The following is a 27,931-nucleotide window of genomic DNA, read 5'->3' on the forward strand; positions in this document are numbered from 1 at the left end:
TAACCGCAGATAAGAACCCTAACAGGAACATTGTCCGAAATATTCAAAGCTTGAAAATAAAAGGTGCGTAAAGGTGCTGGGCGGGAAAATAGAAAAACATTTGTTTCCAAAATCCCACTATCCATATAATGGAGCTCTAGGTAAAATATCGCCCGTGTAAAGCTGGCGACCGAAAAGGGTGCCCTAGTGCTTTGAAGAGCTGCTATCCACAGAATACTTAGATGACATTACCTCTGCACCCCAAACAATGTCTACTCCACTACAATAAGGGCCAGTCGAATTCTGAAAGTCTTATTTTCTGCATAATAATGGATTTACCGCACAATTCACCAAATGTAGAATACTTTGCTGTGCTCAAAACAACAAGAAATAAAAATCGCTCAAACTGAACAAAAGTTTTCAAAAAAGCACAGTGGTGTTGCTCTGCAGTGGCGGATCCCTCCCAATGTTTTACCACTGTTTATTTTCTGTTTTCTCTACGAAGGTTAGATTAGTACTACTGAGGTGACAAGTGTGCTCACAGTATTACTGAGTGCTAAAATGACAAAACAGAGAAATAGTACCGCCACAGAGTGTGCCATATCACACCACAGAATTTGCCATTTCTTGCCACACAATTTAGTCTATTTTGGTGCAAAGTCTGACCCTACGTTGCAGTGTAACACCAGTGTCACTGAAGTCACGGCTAAGATGGGAGAGGTCCCTCATAAATGTAAATGCTTAGTGGCTTTGGAATTTAGCACATTACAAATCTTCAGAGCATCACAGCTCCCTCATATCCAATAACAACACTTCAGAGAAGTGTTAGAAAACCACTAAAGTATGGCACGTGTACTGAAGAATTCCAGTACGTCGTGGAAACAAATTACTAACTGCTTTTTGGCGGGTTTCATTTTTACACTCCAGATTCTGCTTTTATGCTTCAGGCCTGCAACTACACTACCTCTTTCAAGTGAAGGCGGAATACAAGGTAAAGGTAAAATCCTAGCGAATTCTACACCATTGTATCAGAAGTGTTGTTAAACACATTTTTTAGTTGTTTGAGGGGGGGCGAATACATTTAGATCAGAGGCGTTTCATGTGGAAGTAACAGCGGGAGGCACCTAATGAAAGACAAGTTAATGAAATCATGCTCAGAAATGAGGAACAGTGTCAGTCCGACACCTTCACAAACCACAGTATTCGCATTTTACCAACAGCTGGTAGCATACAATAACTCATTATAGAAAAGCGCTTTGAAGCATCCGTTTTGCAATTTCCAGATGCTGTAAATAACAGTTGAGACTATTGCCCCATACATAACAGTTATGACCATCTACGGTGAAGCTCATGATTTTATCATTAGAATGAAATATCTCCGATCTCCTCACACAAAAAAACACCATATCTCTTTCCACACTTTTTTGTGGGACTTCATTACGCGGGAAGGCCCATCTGATTCGAGGGTGGAAATGTAATACCATCTTGAGAATGTGTCAGGAAGATACACTTCCAGCACTGTGTTTTTAGAGCCTGGTTTACAGGTCCTGACCAGAGCTAAGGGAGATTCACTTAAAAAAACTCCGCTGGAGGGCTGCCAGCCGCCAAGTCTTTAGGGAAACAGAACCTTTTCTTGATTTTTCAATTATGCCAGAGTCGAAAAAGTGGAAGATCGTTTTTCATTTCGGCCACTAGGGAATACTGGAAAGTCATCCGGCAATAAACGAACTGCAGTGTGTGTCCTTACTGGGAAGGCTCGCTATCCCACTAATTTGCTGCTGTCATGGTTTTTTAATTGAACAATCCAAATGTTTAGTTCCATCTATTAGACGCTGAAACATCAGATCCTGCTCACTGGCACTAACAGCATTAAGTTTTAACTCAAGGGAGACGCGACTGGCCGCGGTTTTATACATTTTTGCAATGCAGTTTTGGCGAAGCTAGCAAAAGCGGGCATTACAAAGCAGGCCCCGGACATGGTTGGCAGAGACCCAGGAACCGACTGGGGCTCCACCTGCCTCTCGCTCATAACTACACGTTTCCATCAGCTCCTTCAGCCTCGATCAGATCGAATCTGGTTTCCTTTCTTTTTTAAATGCACCGGGGTTTTTTATACAGTCGTATACTTGAACCATTCCATATGTATGTTTTGTAACCGTTTTTTATGAACCATGCAATAAAAACTGATTGATTGGTTTTCACTCATTTCACTTTTTGCAACTGGGAACATTAGTTAGCTGGTACGTCTAACAAAATGCTGGTGGTTACTGCATGATGAAAACAAACATTGGCAAAATCAATAGCTCTCGTCTTTGGGACCTACTGGCTTCGCTCATGTCTTTTGACGAACATGAGCCAGATGCTGCAAGGGCACGGGCAAAAGGGGGCATAAAAAAAGCTAAAAAAATGTGTGTTGTGACGTCATTACTCGTGCATTTCTACAAAATGATGCAGACATTTTTCTTTTATTCACCGATCAGAGTTGGATTGCTGAAAACAATTTAGAAAATACGTCAAAAACCGCAAGAGAGGCAGCAATTCGCTGTCCAGTCTCCCCCCCCCCCCCCAAAAAAAAAACATTAACTTGGGGGAGAGATTTTGGGGTGGGGAAACAGCGGGTAGCAGGTGTGGTTGTTGAAAAGCTGCACATGATGGAGTGCAACATGGGGTGGGGAGAGAAGCACAAAAGCGTGAAAGCACCCCGGAGGGCATCAGAGGCATTGGGAGAAACACACGAGAGCTGGCAACACGAGGGAGACAGCAACACAGAGGGTGGGGAGGGGAGAGAAGAATCCCTCTAGGGAGAGAGCCTGAAAACACACACTCTATCGAGGAGTACTTAAGCAACAAGAAAAAAAGCAGTCCCTTAAACGTGAGCAGTGGAAGGATATAAACTGTCCAATCAGAGAGATGGTAAACAGACCTTGTTACAGGGAAGGGGCAAACACAAGACGGACCAGCTGCGGCAAGGAAAGCCGTCAAATAAGAGGCAAATCAGAGTGACAAAGCCAATCTATGACAAGCAGTGGGCGGCCTCTAAGCTCTTGGTAAACTCACCACGGGTACTTTGTAACCGGACAGCTAATGTGATCTCCTATGCTCAACATTAACATGCTATGGCACCTAGTAACAGACCTATAGTGCAATCTTTATTCCCCAATTTCCCTTGGTGAATGTTTAATCCGGAGATAAAATTGTCCACAAACCAATGATCTACCGTGGGCTGAGTTCTGGATCACTAGAATGAATACTATGGTAATCCTGCTGACAGAAGAAGGGAAGCAAGTTTAGCACAGTTTCCTCAATGCAAACAATAGACTGTAGTGACCCTATGTCTGCATGGCTAGCATCGCGAGGCACTGATAATAAAGAAATAGAAGAACAGGGTCCATCAATCTATTCTCATTCTTAAACAGGGAATTAGTATACTGGATGATGTAGAGGTGGTGGGTCCTCATTAAAAGCAACTTAATACCATGCTGACAAGACAAATATGATATCAGTGATCCCAGAAGATGTTACCCCAACCAATACAGTGGACGTCCGAAGGAAAATGGTAGTGATTGTCAGCTATGTGGGCACCAACCAGGCTTTGAGGAAAGGAGAGTACACAGCACAAACAGCAGAGTTGTTGGCTAAGTTCCTTCATGGGCAGCTTTGACAGAAACCTGGCACTTTCAACCAATTTCCTGTTTGACCTTTCATGTAGTGAGCTACACACATGAGCCTTCTCAGCATTGGTGTCAATAGCAGCCTGTTTCATATCTTGATGTGTGACTGCTAAGCAGTAAAAGGTAAAAAAAAAAGGCAAAAAAGCACCTTCATTGAAGATTTCCTTTCTGGGTGGTAAGTTGTTTGGCATCAACTGGAAACTACTGTAAAAAAGATTGTTGTTGTGTTGTCTTGGGAAAGATTGTTCTAGCATTCAGAAGAAAACTTCAAAAATATGACTGATATAGTCTACACAATTATCAGATCCAAGGATCTCTACAGTCATTGAGGTCAACAAGAACAATGCTAGAAACATACAACTAAGCACCAGCCCATATTTTGTTTGCTGGCAGTCATTAGCCTGGAGATCATGGAGACCTGGGGCTCAGTATCTTGTCAGGCTGTCAGGATTTTTCCAGGTAGTCTGGTGTTGAACTCAGTACTTCCTCCTGGAGGACTGTGTTCATTGACATGTACACAGTTCAAGAGTGGCTGCTTTCAGTTGTGAAGAGGCCATCCTCACCAATTCCGGTTCAACCGCACGGAGATTATAGCTCTCTGAACCAATTTTTGCGAGTGAGCTCTGCATCTTCATTTACAAATGACGTGGGGAAGACTACCATGCCAAGCGACGCTCACAGCTGGTCAGGCAGGGACATGCCCTCATCTTGGCCATAGGCTCAAAGGGAAGCTTCTTGAAGAGATTGACAAGTCAGCTATATAAGCAGCGTTGCAGGCGTTTATGGAGCATTGTCAACCACATTCCAATGGGTCAAATTAAAACAAGCATTTGCAATGCAACGGGTCTCGCGTTTGCTCATGTTAGAGCTGACAGCGTTGTAAACTCCTAACCCGACTTTTCACCTATCGGCAAAAGTGCATTTATGCACGTAACCCGAAAAAGTGCAATTAACTGTGTAAAGCACTCGGCTTCTGCCAAGCGAAATCGCGCTAGTAAAATAAAGAAAAAGTAGTCCACGAGCCAACAGAAAACAGCGAGCCTCTCATGTTTTCTGTACTTGGTCGATGCGCTCGAGGAGGGCTAGCCACCGGAAAAGGCATGACGTATGCATGCCTTTGACTAATGAAAGCAAGCACGTTTTTGCTGCCAGAGGAGGAGGCGGCCACCGATCCAAGGGCAGGAGCCCTTTAAAAACAAGTTCGCGCTCGCGCTACCGCGGGCGGCGCCCGGGAGAAGCCCGGGCCAAGGGCGAGCCCGTCCTGCGCCCGTCAGCGCCTGACAGAGGCTGGGCCACCCCCCCTGACATCCTTTTTCCGGCTCCTACTGATATTGGTTCCTTCAGGGCTGTAAAGAGACGTTTGGACTCAGACTTGTAGCCGGTTTCAGCTCTGTGGTCAGAGCAGAAGCCCTAAATAACTCTCTTGTACCCCTGCTTTGTGCCCACCAGAGCAGGAGAAGGCTGGTTTGGGCACACTTTGTTGTCATTTGTTTTAGAAATCGTATATACCCTGTCTGTGACTAGCTAAGAGTGCTTAACATAGTTAACCCTTTATACATAATGGGGAAAAGAAAGCAAAACCAAATAGGGAATGGTATGAATACCACAACCCAGAGAAGCACTAATACAATTACCTTACAGATGCCATGGGAAAAATAAACGAAGAAATCATTAATGCTGAAGCACGTTTAGTGGCAACAAAAAATGTTCTACATGAGGCCATCACTGAAGTGACCTTTGAGGCTGTAGGCTTAACTTCTGAATTAAAAGCCCCAGAAGGAAAATTTACTGGGCCAGATTCTAGATTCTCTCCAGGCCCCTTACTTCCTACAGATATAATAGAGGAAACTGACTCACTAAACAGTACAGACGACCAAATCCTTTCACCACCCAAGAAAAAAAGTAGTCAGATTACCAAATCCAAGTCCATGCTAGTACACTCACAGCTTCCTAAGAGTAACCAAAAAATTACACAAATCCATGCGGGTCATGCAGTAGTACTATCATCAGATAACGATGGTCCCCTACAAAAACGTGTGGAAACCCTTTTTAAGAAGCTGCATGGCAAGTTAGATCATATAGAGACAAAAATATTGTCAGAATTTAAGGAGATAAAAGAACGCATAACCAAGATAGAAGTAAGTGTTAACTCAATGACTAAACCGAAAACTCTACCTCTTGGCAGTGATCTTATATCAAACGAGAATCAAGAGGCTGCAGTCTTAAGGAATAGAGCAAAGATAGGGTCTGCAGATTCCAACAAAAGGAGTATGAAATGCCGGCATCCCATACAGGAAGAGATCCCTCAGCACAAGGCACCTATGATTAATCAAATGGAGCCTATGGATAGAAATCACAGACGCCAGTCCCTGACTAGGAACAGACCCGTGAAAGAGGTGTTACAACTACCACCAGATGCTACCCCATATACAATCAATCATTCTTAAAAATGTTACCAAACTTGGACCATATATTGTCGAGACCTGGCCAGATATACGTAATAAGGTAATACACTGGATGTCAGGGAATATATGTACACCAGATATACTATTTCGTGAGATCTTATATGCAAGGAGAGTTGACTGGGTGGGAAATTTGGAGGAAGAAGAGGGAGATTGTATCGTGGTCAACTTTCGTAATCCTCGTTTTGTGGGCCAACTGCTAGCAGATTTGGATACAAGACATCGAAATTGTAAAAACCTGAGGAGGGAGATTATGGCTGTTCCCCTAGGATACTTTTACAGAATGATGAACACCATAGGCATAATAAACACAGGGGTGGCAGGGAATACATCCAGTATCTTGGACAGGCATAATAAATTAGAGTATTCCAACCGTTTTGCCCCCCTGAGTAACATGGAGGATCTAGATTGACTGCAGGAGAATTGAGTAGGAAAACGACTTCGCTGCACAATAAAACACAACCTACCACTATAGTGCCCATATCAAAATCTCCAAGTGGTAATGGCGACACTGAGTCAGATGGGAGACCTCTAGTAGGAGACCTAATTACACTCATGTCATGGAATATAGCTGGAGTAAAAACGAAAATGGCTGAGAAGGAATGGCAGACTATAATAAGTTCATCACATATAATCTGCCTACAAGAGACATGGCACACGGGATCCTTCTCAATGGAAGGTTATGCCACATTCTCCTCACCAGCCTCGGCCTCAGCCAGGGGAAGGGCAAAGGGGGGTCTAGCAATTTTTATTTCAACATTGGTACCCTACTCATTGGTGAAATCCTCCCTCGATTCCCCCTACTACCAGTTTTTATACTTTCGGATAGATGGGATCTTAGGAATTGTACTAATAAACTATTACAACAACAAATTTGATGGTACTAATAGACTAGTGGCATCGACTCTCCACGATGACTTACAGGCCTTTGTAAACGATATAACTTTAAGTTACATAATAATATGGGCTGGAGATTTTAATATCTGGATATGTAAGAATACTATAGGGGAGACATGTGGATTCATCGACGATGGGGGGGGAAGTACCCAATTGCACTTTTTACATAATAACTATGGAACTGTATTGAATGAAATACTATTTAGATATGACCTAGAGCTGATGGAGCAAGATGGGCACAAAGGAGAGAAGCTTCCATCGTTTGTAGGAAGAGGATATTTCTCATTAATTGATCACATACTAATGTCAAAGAGCCATATGGATACGGTCGTTTCATTGAAGATTGAGCCCACTATTTATAGTGATCATTACCCCCTGATACTGACTATGAGATTAGCTAAACCCTTTAATATAGGTGAACGATTAGCAATGGATATAGGAATAAGAAGTGAAAATGGATTTGCGATGAAATGGACTGGGATAAATGAAACAGATGTGATGAATAAAGTTGTGACACAACACCGTCAAGAAATTATCATATGTACAGAATACAATCAAAATCCACATACGATCCTAGGATCCTTTAACCAACTTAGAATCGCCATTGCAGGAAGTTTAGTGAGAGCATCGTGGGAAAAAAAGAGCGGGAAAGTGGGGTGGTTTGATCACAATTGCTCATCAGCCAGCCAGGAACTAAAACAAGCCCTGCAGGCCCGACCAAGAAATAGAGAAGTAATTATTAAGCGTTTTAACTACAAACATGCATTAGAAACCAGGAAGGCACAATTGAGAGCTAGGGCATGGGCTAATCTTGAGCAAGCAACGACACTAAGAGATAGTACTTTATTTTGGAAAACAATCAACCAACCTTTCCTAAAAAATAGTGATGTACCCGAAATAACAGTACATGTTCCTTTATTGGAATGGCTTTCTCATTTTGGTTCAATTTTTAACCCAGAGAACCTGACTATTCACCCGCCAAATAATGGGATAATTGAGATCAATCCACCCTTCTTGAAACCAGTTAGTCTAGAGGAAGTGAAATTTGCCATGGGAAGATGCCCGAAAGGGAAGGCGCCGGGCCCTGACGGGGTGCCAGTAGATGCTTATTATACACACGTTGAGTTATGGTGCCCTATCCTGACCCAAGTCTTTCTGAGTGTGACAAAGGGATATATTTTAACATCATGGAGTGAAAGTATAATTGTCCCTATTTTTTAAATGGGGCATAGAGGCGACCCCAAATGTTATCGGCCAATTTCACTTTTGGATACCTGTGTCAAATTGCTGGGAAGAGTACTTGTAGAAAGATTAGAAACATGGGCAACTAACAATCATATACTTACAGAGGCTCAATTGGGATTTAGGCCTGGGGTTGGTACCCTGGAACAATGTATAAACCTTAATTTAATAATAAGCAAATATACAATGGCAAAGAAGGGTCATGTATTCCCTCTGTTTTGCTGATCTTAGTAGTGCCTTTGATTTGGTGAATCATGCTAAGTTGTGGAAAGTTTTAACAGATATGGGTGCGCCCTCAGATATAATAAGCTTCTTGGCACAACTGTACAACCATCTAACAGCACGGGTGAGATATGGAAGAAATGGAGAATGTACGCCAGGTTTTAGGATAGGGAGAGGAATACGCCAAGGTTGTGTTTTGGCGCCGCTCCTATTTTCTCTTTATATAAATGGTGTAGATGCCCACCTAAAAAATATAAAAATTGACAGCCCTAAAATAGGAGAATGTTCTATCCCAATCCTTTTATACGCAGATGATGCAGTTTTGCTGTCACGAACTGCAAATGGGTTGCAGCAACTAATGGAGGGCTTCATGGAATTTATGGAGGAAAGAGATATGATGTTGAATATGAGTAAAACAGTGGTAATGACTTGTGGACAGGGAAAGGCCAGGAAGAAAACTTATTTTATTAAGGGCCAAAAATGTGAAGAGGTGAATGGATTTACATACCTGGGTATACAATTTTCTAATATGGGTCACTGGAAACAACACCTAGACATTACCAAAATGAAGTATATTAGGACAACTGAGGCAGTCTTTAGATTCTCCCAAAAAATTGGTAATAAACCCCTAAGGGAAATTCTGCAAATCTACAAAAGTAAATCAATCAGCAGCATCACATATGGTTCTGCCCTTTGGGGTTTGATGCCCGAGATCCATTCATTACAAGTGCTAGAGAATAAAATTTTTAACAGATTACTTGCAGTCCCAAATACCACTTCCACATACATGGTACACAAGGAACTGGGCAGCCCCTATGTGGTGGATCTAATATATATAAATGCGTTGTCGGCTTGGCATGGTATTTGGTCAAAAGAAGGGACGCATCTTACCCGAAAGATTATTAAAGATGGTCTTACATTAGAACATCGGGATAGAATCCCATGGTTCATGCACTTAAAAGATCTGTTGAGAGGTATAAATCTAACACCAAATTTAGACAACCCAGGCATAGTTCTCCAATTTAGTAAGAAAGAACTGAAAAATCATTTAATAGCTTGGAGGGCTAGTGATAGAGAAAATAGAGAATGCATGAAATCAACGGTAGCACTTTATATGACTGTTTTTCTTTTATGGAGTAAAATCCGAATAAAGATTGTTTTGAATTGAATTGAAAGCAAGCAGATTTTAATAGGCAAGCCCACCAACCAATGAAAAACACTGACATGACGTCGACAGGCCTCCAAGCCCTTTTGTTATACCTAAAGCGTCTTGCTGCGATACGCATGCACGAGCACATTTAACGCAGGCTCGACCCTAAAAAGGCTCTAAAGCATTGCTTATCCTCAGTAAGTGTGAATCTGGTTCAAGTCTGAGTGAGAATAATTGCCAGTGAAGTGGCGTCACGTGGACCTGAGGACATTGTGGCTTTGTACAAACCAATTTCTTCTTCCAGGATCAGTAGGCCAGTTAAGGAGGCATCTCTTAGGTTATTGAAATCCAGAAAAGCCTTGAATGAGAGCAACGACAAGGAGATACTGATTCAATTCTTCTATGTTACCATTATTACATCCATGATAACATGGATGTAATGACTTACACTGCTCATATCACTGTTCACATCTGCCATGTTCGGCTTTTCAACTGTACAGGAAGTCATCAGGGTAGATTGCACAATATGTACACCAAAAACTTAAGAGAGAAACCCCCAAAACCAAAAAAGGGACGGGGTTAATTTATATTATATAAAAACAAAGTTTCCTTTATGGATATTTTAGTATCAAACCCCAAAATTATTGCTGGCACACCACTACTATTTATCAATTATAATATAGTGGTTATGTTCTAGCTGTGTTAAAACCTTTCATACAATAAAAAACACACCTGTTTCAACCCTTTTCTTATTTATAATAATATTTCCATTTATTGTTATACTCATATGTTAGTTAAAAAAGGCATACATTTATTCAAATCAATCCTTAAGTACTGTTGAGTCTTTCTTCATTAATTTTGTACATCAAACTTTTGTTTATAAAACCTATTGCACAATATTATTATACATTAAAAATTTCAGTCAGTTACAAACACTCATACAATGATATTTGTATAAAAGTATCCTTATTTGATTTTGTACATAAAAACCTTTGTTAATAACACCTATCAGACAATATATGCAATAAGAATTGCTCATATACAATTGTTTATAAAAAATTGTTGACAGTGTTTCTGTGGTCTTTCCAATGGTTCACCCCACCTTCTCCACGACAAAAAATACTTAATGGACAACAAATCACTAAAAAGAAAGATATATATTTTTTTGGTATTACAACCCATATTATTAAATACTAAGGTTTAACAATGACTAAAGCATCTTCCCAAATCATCTCATCTTCCATAAACTTAAGAGAACCTGTTTATTTCACATACAAAATCCATTTTAATTTAATACACCAAATCCCTGAATATTTTTATGGTGATTGAATAAATTACCGTAATTCCATATAAGTGCCAGCATGCTTCTGTAATAAAATTCTCTTAAATATATCACAACACTTACTTATTTATTGTAATGTAATGTAATTCGAGATTTATAAAGCGTGTTCCTACTCAAAGAGCATCGAAGTGCTGGGAAGAAAGCACGTAGTAAAAAATAAACAGAGGATAAGAAAAATAACAGAAATAATGAAGATAGAAAAACATCCAATAGAAGAAACAGAAACAAACTAAATCAAAGACCCTGATCTAGATGTACCAAAAAAAATTAACGAGGAATGAGCCAAGTTTTCACAATTTTCCTAAATTTCATATAACCTGATTCTTGCCTAATATTCTGTGGGAGAGCGTTCCATCCTCTGGCTGCAGCTACTGTAAAAGCTTTGTCTCCCCATTTGGCTTTATGTGTGCGAGGGACCTGAATCAAGTGAGCTTGGGAAGACCTCAAGCTTCTTTTAGGTACATGCAGGAGGAGTCTGGAAGTCAGGTACCGTGGTCCTATTCCATGAACTGCCTTAAAAGTAAGACAGAGCGACTTAAACTGGATATGCTGCGCCACTGGTAACCAATGTAATTTCCTATTGTGTTATGATGATATCTGATTTTCAATGTATTTACTGCCATCCATTTTTTATTTATTTACTTCTGCCAAGGTAACAAATCAATTTTATCATTATTTATAATTTTTGTTTCAATACCTCAAGCCCTTCTATGCCTACGGAGATTCATAAGCTCCCTACCTACAAAATTTTAAATCTCTGATTTTCTTCTGCCAGTGGGGAAACACTTTCTAATTAAGATATTCCAAACCGTTTACCGGTTGCACCACCTGCAATTTTTCTCTCCCTTGGTGGTTTATTCACGCCTTGTGTTTCCTCTGTGTTCTGTGTCTCACATGAGATCTACAAAACAGAAACAGGAGAAAGGTTTTAACACGGCTAGAAAATAACCACTATATTATAATTGATAAATAGTAGTGGTGTGCCAGCAATAATGTTTGGATTGGATACTAAAATATCCATAAAGGGAACTTTGTGTTTGTGCACTCTGTGTACCCCTCTAAAGGAAGGAAATGAAGGGCGTAATATTCGAGGGCAAAGTGGCAGTTGTGCGCCTGTCTTGGGAGCTCGACTATCCCAATCCAGTAATAACTGTAACGGTGTTGAACTATCAGTATGGACCACTTCCACCTGGTACTAAAGACAGGGTATGGATGCAATCATGCCGCCCTATGAAAAGCACATACTGGATTCTCTTTAGGGTTTGGCTTAGGGTTAATTTTCGGGGCAGAAATAGTTTAGAGGTACATTAATAACATCTTCCCTTTGTTTGGGTTTGAAAGAAAAATTTTAGTTTTAGGAATTTGGAGACCCGTGGCTAAATGTGGGCGTTGTTGCCAGGTAAACTGGTCTTTTCCACTATTCTGGATACTGTCCACCCTGCTTTCACGAACAATTGAGGATTTTCAGAGTGGCAGGTAAAACAATGCGTCAAAGGCATTTAAGAAAGGCATTTCATGGACCCTTTGCCACTGTTTGGTGGCACCATGAGGCACCAATCTATGCCTGCTGTTTTACTTTGCCTTTTAAAAGTACTGGCCCTAACTCCAGGGGGTAAGGTGTGCCCTCCAAGCACTCTCAGTGTTTTCTATGATCTCATTAAATATGTTTCAATGAAAGAAGAGCAAATAAATTCTCATTGGCCCGCAAAACTCTCTCATTCATCAAAAAATGTCAGAAGATGACAACAAAGTTCACACTGTTTCCTGCTCAGATAATTAGTAATTTTCAAAAATGCTAACACACTAGAAAAAGTAGGCTCTGTAACTACCAACTTTAGTGTCACACTGCACAAAAGTTTGTTGTTTAGCTCAGTGGTTCCCAACCCCTGGTGGTCCACGAAGCCTCTTCAGGGGGGCTGCGACTGCTTAGAAAATTAAACATTATTACCTGATTAGGTCCCCAGCTTTCAGCAATGACCTAATGGGGGGTCCCTGGACTGCAAAAATGATTAGGTGGGGGTCCCCGGGTTCCAGTAACCATTAAATGGGGGTCCACAGAAGTCAGAAGGTTGGGAACCACTGGCTAGCTCATTCCAGCAATCGCAATGGGTGTTAAATTGGACAAAATAAGTTTGTCCTCCTTTACCTTATAAACTTTGCTGCTCCCCCATCTCAAGCAAAGTAACCAAGGACCAAAACACAGTTAGCTGGATATTTTTTTTGGGTCAAGCACACAAGCACTCTAGCCTGCTGTAATGTCTCTGTGGGCTTTTAACAGCGCACACACATCAGTTTGGTTGGCTTGTGGGCTTGTCTTTTAAAATTAGCTTGATTTCCTTAGTGGAAGGCATGAATAGGTCATGTCTTTTACGGTGTTTATCCCTCCTCAAGCGCACAGCCCAACTACTAAAAACATACGAGGCTCTGCGTTTTCAGCATGGTTTCTGGACTACTTTTTATTTTTATTTCCTACACAGCCCACTCTTGCTGCACATGTACCGATACGTTCGACTGCGAGCGAACTTCTGTTTAATTTTGTATGCTCCTTCACGCTCATGGCGTGGCGCTTTAAATCGGCTCACTTATGTAAAATTATGTTACTTTTCATTTTTATTTTATGTGGCAATAAAAGTCCAGTTAGGACTTTAGAACGTTAATAGCTCTAAGTTTAGCAAATGCGAGACCCACTGCATTGTAAATGCTTGTTTCTTCTTATTAGGTCTGGCTTGACAGCGCAGCCCAGTCAGCGCATGCTATTGAATCTTTGGCATATCATTCCGTTTCCTAGGGAGTGCTTCCTTTGCAATGCATGTGGGACTCAGATTTCAAAAGTACTAAGATCATACACAACACATTCATTTTTTTAATCTCCTACATGCAAAAAGTCCAGAGCTGATGGACGCTCTCTCTATTTTTGGGTCCCAAAACTCTGGACTCGCTTACCAGTCTTCATCAAAGGTGCCACTTCAGGGAACTCATTCAAGAGTCTCCTTAAGACCCACTCTTTAGAGGGATCTAATGTTGATGGAACCCATTCTCGCCTTTCCTCCTCTATGTCTTACTTCTTCACCTAGCTCCGAGACGCTCCTTTTTGGAGCAACTGTTTTGTGCTATTCAAGTTTATTTAATTCATTCATTCATGCATGCACATTGAAAGTATTCCTTTTTTGCTTACTTTAAAATATATATATAAATAAAACAGTCAAAATGCATGCCAGACCTACTGGCTTTAACTATGCTTGGTTATTAGTAGTAAATGTTTTGATATGGTTTGTTAAATAGTGTGAGCACTTTTACCTTCTTCTGGGAAAAAGATTTTGAGCATGTTTGTCCATCGAAAATGGGTGGAAACGAATTTAAAAAATATGAAATTCAATTTGTCATTCCATCTGTGATCTTTGTCTTGCCCCTTGCGACCCCAGGGAAGTCCTTTGCTATCCCTGATCTAAGAGGTTGCAAAATTAATCATGCAAATGCTTTGAAATTTCAACAACTTCAACAATGTCGGTTATCATGATGTTATCAGAGTGTAGGTCATGTGACTACTGCCCCCAGAAGATCTGGGGTAATTGGTCAGATCAGTGGTTCCCAACCTTTTGAGTTCTCTGGACCCCCACTTTATCAATTATTATTGGAATCTGGGGGACTCCCACTGAGTGTTTACTGAAAGCTAGGGACCTAATCTGTCAATATTTTATAATTTTCTCAGCAGTCACAGACCCCATAAAGAGGCTTTGCGGACCCGGGGGTTCCCGTCCACAGGCTGGGAACCACTGGGTCATATGATGTCACTACCTATGATGTCATTAAGGTCAAATGGTTTGTGAGGTCACTTCTGAAATCCCCAGCATTTTATTGTCTATGGTTAAAACACACAAGCTGTTTTTATAGAAAGTAACATTACTAAGGCAACACCGCCATCCCTCGACTGCGATCTCGAGGCCCTTCCTGTTTGAAATTTTGTTCAAATCCTTGTCAGCCATGTGTATTTTCGAGATTTATTTTTCCCCCCTCTGGTTCAACAACAAGCTTATGAGAAACACACATTTCTCATTGTCTAGGTTGGAAGAATTTATGTGGTAATGGTTTCATGATGTCTGCGGAAACATTTGCGAACAGACTCGGGTGACACATGGGCTTCAATGTGGCTGGGGTGAACGTTCCTTTTGTTCCTCAGCTGGGGACTGTTTCCATGGCTGTATTTACACGTGTTTCAAGTAATCCGCAACGGTGGCGGTTTCTCCAGGACCTTACTGGAATGTGTTCGCGGATTCTGTCACTCAACGCGAAGGCCGTTCTAAGATTTTAATAGTCGGTATCCCTTTTCGGATGGGGGCGTAGGTTGGTCAGGTAGATGGGAGGGGGGTGAGCTTCAGATTTCCCAACTATCACAGTGGCATAGCTTTTTAACATACATTATCTGAGAAGCAGGACAATGGGGGAGGGGGGGTGTGGGGGTGTTAAGGGGCCATAGAAATGGGGAGCAGTGCGGAGTGTTGATGGTACTTAAAATACTTTGCAAACCAACCAACATTTTTAAAGAACTTTGAAACAGAGAGGAGAGTGTGTGTGTGTGTGTATGTGTGTTAGTCTGAATGTGCATGTAAAAGTCCTAGGGGAAATCCGAGACACCTCACTATACCCGACGGAAAGCACTCCTTCCCATCTATTTCTTACATGATGCATTTATTAGGGGTGTAACACCCCAAACACCCCCAAAAGCTACGCCCTTGTCCTCAACAGAGATTTCGTGCATGTTTACAGGGATCAGGTGATACGTAAATCTGACTGTTTGCATTAACGAATTTAGCAGCTTTATTTTTCACGTTTGTCTGTATTACAAAAAGATACATTAAATCACGCCGGAAACCTCAGAACCAGGCTGTGAAGATAACTGAACTCCACAATGCTCAGGGATCCTACTAAAGACGACGCAGCACAAAGCAAATCTGTTAACATAAAATAACAGAGAAATAAACAACACTGCAAAAAAGCACTATATAAAGGCAGAGAAAAAGAAAAGGATGTAGCAAGGTGGCCTCTCACAGTATGGACATTGCCACTGTAATAGCACGGAAGCGCGCAAGTAAATTCTATGGTCACGATAACATAGCGCTTTAAGTGGGATGAAACGTTGGGATGTCTCTGAAAGGTGCATGACATGTGTAGATAAGGGTGTGGCTTAAACATGTTAAATACATTTCTGTGAATCTCATAGTGTGCGACCCAACAGGTAGCTCTCCGAGCTTTTTGTTACTGTAGGCAGAGATATAACACAACTGACATATACCTAAAGCCAGACAGGACTATTGGCTTTGTCAATGACGTTTACAGGATTGAGACAAATAAGAAAAAAAGAACGATTTGCCTGTAAACAATTAAGACTGAAAATGTTTAAATTCTGAAATTGTGAGACTGTGACTTAAACATTGCTGTGGGGTGTAAGAACGGACAGTGCTCTTAAGAGCGGCTCATTCTTGTCCTCTTCTCTATATAATAGACATGTACAACCTTCTCGCCACATCTCCTCCATATGCCTATCTGATACCCCATTAGCTCCCTCTTTGCACTCTCTCCTGAATGCACTTCCTCCCATCTCCTTCAACACTACAACGCACCTACTCGAGTACAATCACTCAATTTTCTTTTACTTTCGCGTTGGCATCTGTGGACCTCCTTCACACACATTTGCGCAGAATCACAACTGCAACAAGTGGCCATTGCTCTGTGGGCTCTGCAGGGATGCCAAAGATTGGCTGACCTTGTATTCTGAACACTTTTTTGGACAAATGGGCACTGTGAGAAACTGGCACTGCTGTCAGGCTCAACCGCAGAGCTCCCAGTAGCGGCCAGTTATAAATACCTGGAGATGACTCACTTCAAAGTGTGCACTGTACAAGAGTAATATGCAGCACAAAAAAGACAAAAACACAGCATCTTCAATATAGCAAACACTCTTTTGAAATTAAAGATTAATTAAATCATGTGAAATATAATCAGGAACTAAACTGTCGACATGGATTACCCTTATATTTTTTGCATGTTCAGAAATCGATCAGTGTTTTTGCCAGTAAAGTTAAGGATATGAATATTGGGCCCAATAGGGATCCACTTCAATCTCCATGTTTAATTACTACTGTGTATTAAACAAGGAGGAACAGACCTACTTAAAGCTATGGAATAATATTTAGTGAATGATAGATGGTGGTCTTCCACTTGAAGGAGATAAAATTGTCAATGGCAGCCGTTTAGATTTTTATATAATGAAAACGTTTTCTCAAGATTCAAAAAGGCATAAACACACACTACGGAACCATCACGGTTCAAGGGGAGCCATCCCTTGCACATGCAAGACCAGTGCTGCACAGAAATTAGAGGTAAAAGCTTCCTTCGCACACACAGAGCAGGTACCACATGGGGATCAGCAGTGCAAACCTCTTTCCTTCTACCTCATTTGGAGGCGCTCCACAATGCTGAAGGCGGAGCGGTTGCAGGTGCTGTGTAGGAGTCACCGCAAGTTTTGGCTGCAGGTGTGCGCCATACAGCTCTGCGTCCAGTGCTGTTCGCTGTATTAAAGGCAGGATAAGAATACAGGATGATCATTCCACCTTGATTGCTGCCACAACCAAGGTGGAACTGTTTATCAAGTCTAAAATAGGTGAAACCTCCAGCTACTTCCTGCCATTAAGTCCATTTCTAAGTCACGCAAGTAGCCTTCTGCTGGTGGCCTCTACACCACAACAAAAAGGCAGCCTGCTAGTTTAAAGAAACAATGTTCCCCAAATGTGTCAACTCAACACATTTGTAAGTGTATCTTCTGCTGCCTTTGAGTAGAGTTGATTGCTAGTTCGGCAAAGGTGCTGTCACTTCTCGGCTGATGCGGTTGTTGGCTGAAGGCATGGCTAGAGACTTTGACCATTGAGTGTGGCAGCCATAGAAGTCAGGGGGTTGTGAGTTCCTTCACTTTAATGACGACAGACAAGAGATGCCATATCTATTTACAGCTGGTCAACCTAGAAGACTAAACAACTACATATAGAAGTAAGTGTCTTTATGGTATCTAACTTCTCCGATCCCACTTCTTACCATTTGGAGCCCATTTACGTGGCCAAAGTCGGTTCCCAAGGATTCGTTCTCCTCTCGCAGGAAAACATTGGTCCTCTCCTGATACCTTTCTTGCTACCTGATTTAAGACGCTCTGACTTACTGTACTAGTGGTTGCGATGTTCTCTTGCCGAAGGAGCTCAGGCACCATGCTTAATTTGTACAGGAATTACCGACTAATAACTCAATTAATTCTACGCGTTCATAGTCAACTTTTTGTTCATCTCTACAAGCACTGCCACAGAACTCTTTACCCCACTACAGACATCCTTCTTACTCCACAATGTGAACTGTCACAGTCCACTGCTACGTAAACCTTTCTTACATTTTGTGTCACCTCAACCAGGATTTGCTATAACTAGGTTACCTTGTCTTCAATGTTTTGTGGGTTGAGCTTCCAAAATGTATAAACCATAAGAAAAGAAAAGAAAAGTAACCATTCTTTATCTCAGCCTCTTTGCACACATTGGGGGATCTGTGAGCTCCTGTAGAGGTGAAGTGGCTCCAAGACACCCTAAATTAGTCCTACTTTTAAATCATCAGCACCTGACTGCTGGGACCCCATATTTAAAAGTATAAACACATATGTAAACCGTTACCTGCTAAACTACTAATACCAGAATGCCACTGGCTAAAAAGCCAGGCCAACCTGAGGATGTCACTGGTGACGTGGGGGTTACTTGACCATTGTGGGTTTCTATACATTTCTGAAAGCCATAGTATAATAGTAGCAATTTCCAAAAGACAAAGTAAATAGCATACGGGAGTGCAGCGCGGAGTGGGACCTGAGGTGTTATAATTCATACCTTGCATCGAATGCCATCAAGTAAAACATCAGTGTAATCCTTCATTCATTTGAGTCATCACTGTTGCTCTACCCCTTGAAGGGATGAATAAAGAGTATTTCTCATCTATGCCTCGTGCATTTTATTCCCAGGGTCAGTGCAGGGCACAGACAGTCACAACCCCTCACCTACCACCAAATGATGCAGGACAAGGAAGCCCGTGACATTTAGGGCCTTCTTTAGAGTCCGTCACCCAGACACTCTTATCAAAAAGTGGGGGATGTCCCGTCCACTGCATCAGACGGGCCATATAATACACTAGTAATTCGGGCATGGGATACCCGCCATATTTGTAGTGGAGTGTACTGTCCGACAAACTTTGAAGAAGGCCCTTAGTCTTTACGCACCAATTCTCACAATTCAGTCACTGATTAAGCACTTTAAGAGGAACGCTATCTATTTAATATAAAGATGTGGCTTTTACCAGCCACAAACGTTAGTGTGTCCACGTCTGGGCCTGTTCTCTCTGCAGCAGCTCCTGAATGCAGGATGAGGGAGGAGGGCTTGCCCTACAGATCAACATTTAATAACGTTTAGAAAGAGGCCAAGCAAGCGGTGAGGATGTCATTACGGACACAAGAACAGAGTACATTTTGAAAGGCCAGGGTGCCACTCCCTGCAGTAAATTCCTAGAGATATTTCTCCAGAGCCTGAGGCTCGGATGGGTTTGTGTGACTGGAAGCAAAATTTCTATACCACACCTCTGTGTCTTTGTACACAATACACTTGTAGGAGGCTGGACTGGCATGTAGTGAGTACCTAGGGGTACTTGCACCTTGCACCAGGCCCAGTTATCCCTTATTAGTGTATAGGGTGTCTAGCAGCATAGGCTGATAGATAATGGTAGCTTAGCAGAGCAGCTTAGGCTGAACTAGGAGACGAGTGAAGCTCCTACAGTACCACTAGTGTCATATGCACAATATCATAAGAAAACACAATACACAGATATACAAAAAATAAAGGTACTTTATTTTTATGACAATATGCCAAAAGTATCTCAGTGAGTACCCTCAGTATGAGGATAGCAAATATACACAAGATATATGTACACAATACCAAAATATGCAGTAATAGTATTAGAAAACAGTGCAAAGAATGTATAGTTACAATAGGATGCAATGGAGACACATAGGGATAGGGGCAACACAAACCATATACTCCAAAAGTGGAATGCGAACCAAGAATAGACCCCCAACCTATGTGACCTTGTAGAGGGTCGCTGGGACTATTAGAAAATAGTAAGGGTTAGAAAAATAGCCCACCCAAAGACCCTGAAAAGTGAGTGCAAAGTGCACTAAAGTTCCCCAGAGGACATAGACGTCGTGATAGGGGAATTCTGCAGGAGAGACACAAACCAACAATGCAACAAGGATGGATTTCCAGTCGAGGGTACCTGTGGAACAAGAGGACCAAGTCCAGAAGTCACAAGCAAGTCGGAGATGGGCAGGTGCCCAGGAAATGCCAGCTGTGGGTGCAAAGATGCTGCTACTGGACAGTAGAAGCTTAGGTTTCTGCAAGAACGACAAGGGCTAGAGACTTCCCCTTTGGAGGACGGATCCCGCACGCCGTGGAGAGTCGTGCAGGAGTGTTTTCCCGCCGAAAGACCGCCAATAAGCCTTGCTAGCTGCAAATCGTGCGGTTAGTGTTTTTGGATGCTGCTGTGGCCCAGGAGGGACCAGGATGTCGCCAATTGCGTCAGGGGACAGAGGGGGCGTCGAGCAAGACAAGGAGCACTCTCAGCAGCAGGCAGCATCCGCAGAAGTGCCAGAAACAGGCACTACGAGGATGCGTGAAACGGTGCTCACCGAAGTCGCACAAAGGAGTCCCACGTCGCCGGAGAACAACTTAGGAGGTCGTGCAATGCAGGTTAGAGTGCCGTGGACCCAGGCTGGACTGTGCACAAAGGATTTCCGCTGGAAGTGCACGGAGGCCGGAGTAGCTGCAAAAGTCGCGGTTCCCAGCAATGCAGTCTGGCGTGGGGAGGCAAGGACTTACCTCCACCAAACGTTGACTGAAGAGTCACTGGACTGTGGGAGTCACTTGGACAGAGTTGCTGGATTCAAGGGACCTCGCTTGTCGTGCTGAGAGGAGACCCAGGGTACCGGTGATGCAGTTCTTTGGTGCCTGCGGTTGCAGGGGGACGATTCCGTCGACCCACGGGAGATTTCTTCGGAGCTTCTAGTGCAGAGAGGAGGCAGACTACCCCCACAGCATGCACCACCAGGAAAACAGTCGAGAAGGCGGCAGGATCAGCGTTACAGAGTTGCAGTAGTCGTCTTCGCTACTATGTTGCAGTTTTGCAGGCTTCCAGCGCGGTCAGCAGTCGATTCCTTGGCAGAAGGTGAAGAGAGAGATGCAGAGGAACTCGGATGAGCTCTTGCATTCGTTATCTAAGGAATCCCAAGAGACAGAGACCCTAAATAGCCAGAAAAGAGGGTTTGGCTACCTAGGAGAGAGGATAGGCTAGCAACACCTGAAGGAGCCTATCAGAAGGAGTCTCGGACGTCACCTGATGGCACTGGCCACTCAGAGCAGTCCAGTGTGCCAGCAGCACCTCTGTTTCCAAGATGGCAGAGGTCTGGAGCACACTGGAGGAGCTCTGGGCACCTCCCAGGGGAGGTACAGGTCAGGGGAGTGGTCACTCCCCTTCCCTTTGTCCAGTTTCGTGCCAGAGCAGGGCTAAGGGGTCCCTGAACCGGTGTAGACTGGCTTATGCAGAAATGGGCACCATGTGTGCCCATGAAAGCATTTCCAGAGGCTGGGGGAGGCTACTCCTCCCCTGCCTTCACATCAGAGGAAGTCCTTTGTTCTGCCATCCTGGGCCAGGCCTGGCTGGACCCCAGGAGGGCAGATGCCTGTCTGAGGGGTTGGCAGCAGCTGCAGTGAAACCCCGGGAAAGGCAGTTAGGCAGTACCAGGGTCTGTGCTACAGACCACTGGGATCATGGGATTGTGCCAACTATGCCAGGATGGCATAGAGGGGGCAATTCCATGATCATAGACATGTTACATGGCCATATTCGGAGTTACCATTGTGAAGCTACATATAGGTAGTGACCTATATGTAGTGCACGCGTGTAATGGTGTCCCCGCACTCACAAAGTCCGGGGAATTGGCCCTGAACAATGTGGGGGCACCTTGGCTAGTGCCAGGGTGCCCACACACTAAGTAACTTAGCACCCAACCTTTACCAGGTAAAGGTTAGACATATAGGTGACTTATAAGTTACTTAAGTGCAGTGTAAAATGGCTGTGAAATAACGTGGACGTTATTTCAGTCAGGCTGCAGTGGCAGGCCTGTGTAAGAATTGTCAGAGCTCCCTATGGGTGGCAAAAGAAATGCTGCAGCCCATAGGGATCTCCTGGAACCCCAATACCCTGGGTACCTCAGTACCATATACTAGGGAATTATAAGGGTGTTCCAGTAAGCCAATGTAACTTGGTAAAATTGGTCACTAGCCTGTTAGTGACAATTTGAAAGAAATGAGAGAGCATAACCACTGAGGTTCTGATTAGCAGAGCCTCAGTGAGACAGTTAGTCATAACACAGGTAACACCTTCAGGCACACTTATGAGCACTGGGGCCCTGACTAGCAGGGTCCCAGTGACACATACAACTAAAACAACATATATACAGTGAAAAATGGGGGTAACATGCCAGGCAAGATGGTACTTTCCTACACAACCCCCCCCCAAACGAAGGACGATAAGACTAGCCATGACCTGATGAGTCTTCATTGTCTAAGTGGAAATATCTGGAGAGTCCATCTGCATTGGAGTGGCTACTCCCAGGTCTATATTCCACTGTATAGTCCATTCCCTGTAGGGATATGGACCACCTCAACAATTTAGGATTTTCACCTTTCATTTGTTTTAGCCAAAGTAGAGGTTTGTGGTCTGTCTGAACAATGAAGTGAGTGCCAAACAGGTATGGCCTCAACTTCTTCAGTGCCCAGACCACAGCAAAGGCCTCCCTCTCAATGGCAGACCAACGCTTTTCTCTAGGGGTCAACCTCCTACTAATAAAAGCAACAGGTTGATCCTGGCCCTCAGAATTAAGTTGTGATAGGACTGCCCCTACTCCCAATTCAGATGCATCAGTTTGGACATAGAATTTTTTAGAGTAACAAGGGCTTTTCAGGACAGGTGCAGAGCACATGGCCTGCTTCAGCTCCTCAAAAGCTTTCTGACAGCTATCTGTCCACAATACCTTTTTAGGCATCTTTTTGGATGTGAGGTCATTAAGAGGGGCTGCAATGGAGCCATAGTTCTTAATGAACCTCCTGTAATACCCAGTGAGGCCTAGGAAGGCTCTCACCTGAGTCTGAGTAGTAGGGAGAACCCAATCTATAATAGTTTGGATTTTCCCCTGAAGTGGTGCAATCTGTTCCCCACCAACAAGGTGTCCCAGATAAACCACCTTCCCCTGCCCTATCTGGCACTTTGAAGCCTTGATAGTGAGGCCTGCCTTTTGCAGGGCCTCTAAAACTTTCCATAGGTGGACCAGGTGATCATCCCAACTGGAGCTAAAGACAGCTATATCATCCAAATATGCTGCACTAAAAGCTTCCAGCCCTTGCAGGACTGTGTTCACCAACCTCTGAAAAGTGGCAGGTGCATTTTTCAATCCAAAAGGCATTGCTGTGAATTGGTAATGGCCTCCAATGGTTGAAAATGCAGTTTTAGGTTTAGCATCTTCTGATAATTTGATCTGCCAATACCCTGCAGTCAAATCAAAAGTGCTTAGATACTTGGCAGATGCCAGTGTATCTATGAGCTCATCTGCCCTGGGTATAGGGTGAGCATCAGTTTTGGTTACCTGGTTGAGACCTCTATAATCTACACAAAACCGCATTTCCTTCTTTCCATCCTTGGAATGAGGTTTTGGTACAAGTACCACAGGAGAGGCCCATGGACTTTCAGAGTGCTCAACCACTCCCAGTTCTAGCGTTTTCTGCACCTCTTGGTTTATGCAGTCTCTGACATGGTCAGGCTGCCTATAGATCTTACTTTTGACAGGCAAGCTGTCTCCAGTATCTATAGTGTGCTCACACCAAGAAGTGGTACCTGGCACAGTAGAGAAGAGTTCAGAAAACTGACCCAGGAGATTTATGCAATGGTCTTTCTGCTCAGCAGTGAGACAATCAGCCAAAACTACACCTTCCACTAGAGCATCTTGTTCTGTGGAAGAGAAGAGATCAGGTAGAGGATCACTGTCTTCTTCCTGTCCCTCATCAGTTGCCATGAGCAGGGTGAGATCAGCCCTGTCATAGTAGGGTTTCAGGCGATTGACATGGAGCACCCTAAGGGGACTCCTGGCAGTGCCTAAGTCAACTAAGTAGTTGACTTCACCCTTCTTTTCAACAATTATGTGGGGTCCACTCCATTTATCTTGGGGTGCTCTTGGGGACACAGGCTCCAAGACCCACACTTTCTGCCCTGGTTGGTACTGAACCAAAACAGCCTTCTGATCATGCCATTGCTTCTGGAGCTCTTGGCTGGCCTGAAGGTTTTTACTGGCCTTTTTCATATACTCAGCCATCCTTGATCTGAGGCCAAGTACATAATCCACAATATCTTGTTTTGGAGCTTTTAAAGGTTGTTCCCAACCCTCCTTGACAAGTGTTAGTGGATCCCTAACAGGGTGTCCAAAGAGGAGTTCAAAGGGGCTGAAGCCCACTCCTTTCTGGGGTATCTCCCTGTAGGCAAAAAGGAGGCATGGTAAAAGGATATCCCATCTCCTGCGGAGTTTTTCAGGGAGTCCCATAATCATGCCTTTGAGAGTTTTATTAAATCTCTCCACCAGTCCATTTGTTTGTGGATGATAGGGTGTAGTGAACTTGTAAGTCACACCACACTCCTTCCACATGGCCTTTAAGTATGCAGACATGAAATTGCTTCCTCTGTCTGATACTACTTCCTTTGGGAAGCCCACCCTAGAAAATATTCCCAGGAGGGCCTTTGCCACTGCAGGTGCTGTAGTGGTCCTTAAAGGAATTGCTTCAGGATATCTTGTGGCATGGTCCACTACCACCAAGATAAACCTATTGCCTGAAGCAGTAGGAGGGTCAAGGAGGCCAACTATGTCAACCCCTACCCTTTCAAAGGGAACCCCAACCACAGGCAGTGGAATAAGGGGTGCCTTTGGGGTGCCACCTGTCTTGCCACTGGCTTGACAGGTTTCACAGGACTTACAAAACTCTTTTGTGTCCTCAGACATTCTAGGCCAATGAAACAAGGGAACAAGCCTGTCCCAAGTTTTCATTTGTCCCAGATGTCCAGCTAGGGGAATGTCGTGGGCTAGAGTTAGGAGGAACTTTCTGTACTCCTGAGGAATCACTAACCTCCTGGCAGTTCCAGGTTTAGGATCCCTTGCTTCAGTGTACAAGAGGTTGTCCTCCCAGTAAACTCTGTGAGAGTCACTGACATCCCCATTAGCCTGTTTGGCAGCTTGCTGTCTTAGACCCTCTAGTGTGGGACAGGTATGCTGTGCCACACTCAGCTCCTCCCTGGCAGGCCCCCCTTCACCCAAAAGCTCAGAAGTGTCTGCTTCCAGCTCCTCTGGTGTAGGTTCTGCACAGAGTGGAAATTCTTCTTCCTCAGAAGTAGAATCCACTGTAGAGGGAGGGATAGTAGGAAGTGCTTTACTTCTATTAGCCCTAGCTTTAGGGAGCGCTTGGTCCATTGTTCCAGGATCCACGTTTCCCTGTCCTTTTTGCTTTTTGGCCTGAGCCCTTGTTAAAGCAAACATATGCCCTGGGATGCCCAGCATTGCTGCATGGGCCTCCAACTCCACATCTGACCAAGCTGATGTCTCCAAGTCATTCCCTAATAGACAGTCTACAGGTAAATCTGAAGCTACCACAACTTTCTTTGGACCAGTAACCCCCCCCAGTTGAGATTTACAACAGCCATGGGGTGGCTAAGTGTGTTGTTGTGAACATCGGTTACTTGGTACTGGTGACCAAGTAGGTGTTGTTCAGGGTGGACCAGTTTCTCTATGACCATAGTCACACTGGCTCCAGTGTCCCTGTAGGCCTGAACCTCAACACCATTTATTAGGGGTAGTTGCTTGTACTTATCCATGTTAAGGGGACAAGCAACCAAGGTGGCTAAATCAATAGCCCCCTCAGAGACTAACACAGCCTCTGTGGTCTCCCTAATCAGACGAACCCCAACTAAGTTACCAAAAGTGAGCCCAGCTACTCCCTTGGATTGGCTATTAGTAGGTTTGCTCCCACCACCACTGCTATTAGTAGGGACACTAGGTGTAGCAGTAGGGGTTGTAGTGGTAGGAGGCTTGGTGCTTTTCTTTGGACAACTGGGATCTGTTGTCCAATGGCCTTTTATTTTACATAAATAGCACCATGGTTTATTTTCTTTGTTTTGATTAGAAGAGGATTTGGGCCCACCACCCCCAAGAGAGTGTTTTTTTGGGCCTGATGAAGACTCATTTTTAGATTTGCCCCCACCCTTGTCAGAAGACTTACCATCCTTCTTCTTGTTGCCATCTTTGTCACCCCCTGTATGAACTTTTCTGTTCACCCTTGTTCTGACCCATTTGTCTGCCTTCTTTCCCAATTCTTGGGGAGAGGTCAGATCAGAGTCCACCAAGTACTGGTGCAACAAATCAGACACACAATTATTAAGAATATGCTCTCTCAGGATCAAGTTATACAGGATGTCATAATCAGTAACCTTACTGCCATGTAACCACCCCTCCAAGGCCTTCACTGAATGGTCAATGAAATCAACCCAGTCTTGTGAAGACTCCTTTTTGGTCTCTCTGAACTTTATCCTGTATTGTTCAGTGGTTAAGCCATAACCATCCAGGAGTGCATTCTTAAGAACTGTAAAATTATTGGCATCACTTTCTTTCACAGTAAGGAGCCTATCCCTACCCTTTCCACTAAATGATAGCCATAGGATAGCAGCCCACTGCCTTTGAGGGACATCCTGTACAACACAGGCCCTCTCAAGTGCAACAAACCACTTGTTAATGTCATCCCCCTCCTTATAAGGGGGAACTATCTTGTGCAGATTCCTAGAATCATGCTCTTTTGCAGGATGACTATTGGGAATACTGCTGCTGCCACCATGGGTTTCTAAACCCAGTTTCTGTCTCTCCTTCTCTACTTCTAAGGACTGTCTATCCAAATCCAGCTGTTGCTTCTTGAGCTTCAGTTTGGTTTGTTCCACTCTCAATCTATTGAGCTCCCTTTCTAACAATCTGTCATCAGGGTGGGTGGGAGGGACATGTTTTGCAACAGAAGTATGGTGAGAATGGACAGAAGGAGACCTGTCCCTTACAGAAGGCACCCTAACAGCTTGGTTAACAGAAACATCACTTCTACTGTGGTGAGAATGAATGCTCTTGCTATGATGTGAGACAACACTATCTGTATGGTGTGATTCTACATCAGTACCAACTATGCTAGACTGTCTAGTAATGGGCAGGCTCTGAAGTTTCTTTCCTGAATCTTTTCCTAGGGGTGTCCCTGGATCAGATTGGGAACCATTAGCTACTTTTTCAACAGATGGGGCCCTTCTGGCCTTATCTTGTTCTCTAAGCATGTTAAGCAATAATTCCAAGGAAGGATTCTTCCCTACACTCAAACCTCTTTCTACACAGAGACTCCTTGCTCCTTTCCAGCTAAGGTGGTCATATGCAAGTTTGGACAGATCAACATTTTGGCCTGTGCCAGACATTTTAGAAAGAGTTTAAGTGACAGAAAAAGTGATTAAAAAGTTTTTAGAGCTTTTAGAAAGACAGAAAAAAAACTTTTAAAACTTTTTTAGAACTTATAGAAAGTTTAGAAGAACTTTTCAGCACTTTAGAAAAGAGTGAAAAGAGGAAATGCAAAACTTTTTAGTTATGTGTACATACACTGAACTTGTTTTGTATATTTTTCTCTTATGAAAATTACAATGACAAGAGTGGTAAGTAGTCTCAAAGCACTTATCCCACCGCTGCACAACCAAAGTAGGAGGTTGGACTGGCTTGTAGTGAGTACCTAGG

General features: G+C 43.3%; 1 protein-coding gene across 3 annotated transcripts in view; it reads right to left on the bottom strand.

Moving 5' to 3' along the window:
* CCDC102A (coiled-coil domain containing 102A) overlaps positions 1–27,931 on the bottom strand; it is a 272,741-nt gene that overhangs the window by 206,314 nt on the left and 38,496 nt on the right. Inside the window, exon 1 of one of the 3 annotated variants that reach the window (XM_069217332.1) lies at positions 11,782–11,866. The exons of the other annotated variants lie outside the window; for them this stretch is intronic. The gene's annotated coding sequence lies outside the window, so the exon portion shown is untranslated. Of the gene's footprint in view, positions 1–11,781; positions 11,867–27,931 lie in introns of those variants that run through there. 3 annotated transcript variants of the gene reach the window in all.

The sequence above is a fragment of the Pleurodeles waltl genome, chromosome 12 (assembly GCF_031143425.1).
Source record: "Pleurodeles waltl isolate 20211129_DDA chromosome 12, aPleWal1.hap1.20221129, whole genome shotgun sequence".
Lineage (NCBI taxonomy): Eukaryota > Metazoa > Chordata > Amphibia > Caudata > Salamandridae > Pleurodeles > Pleurodeles waltl.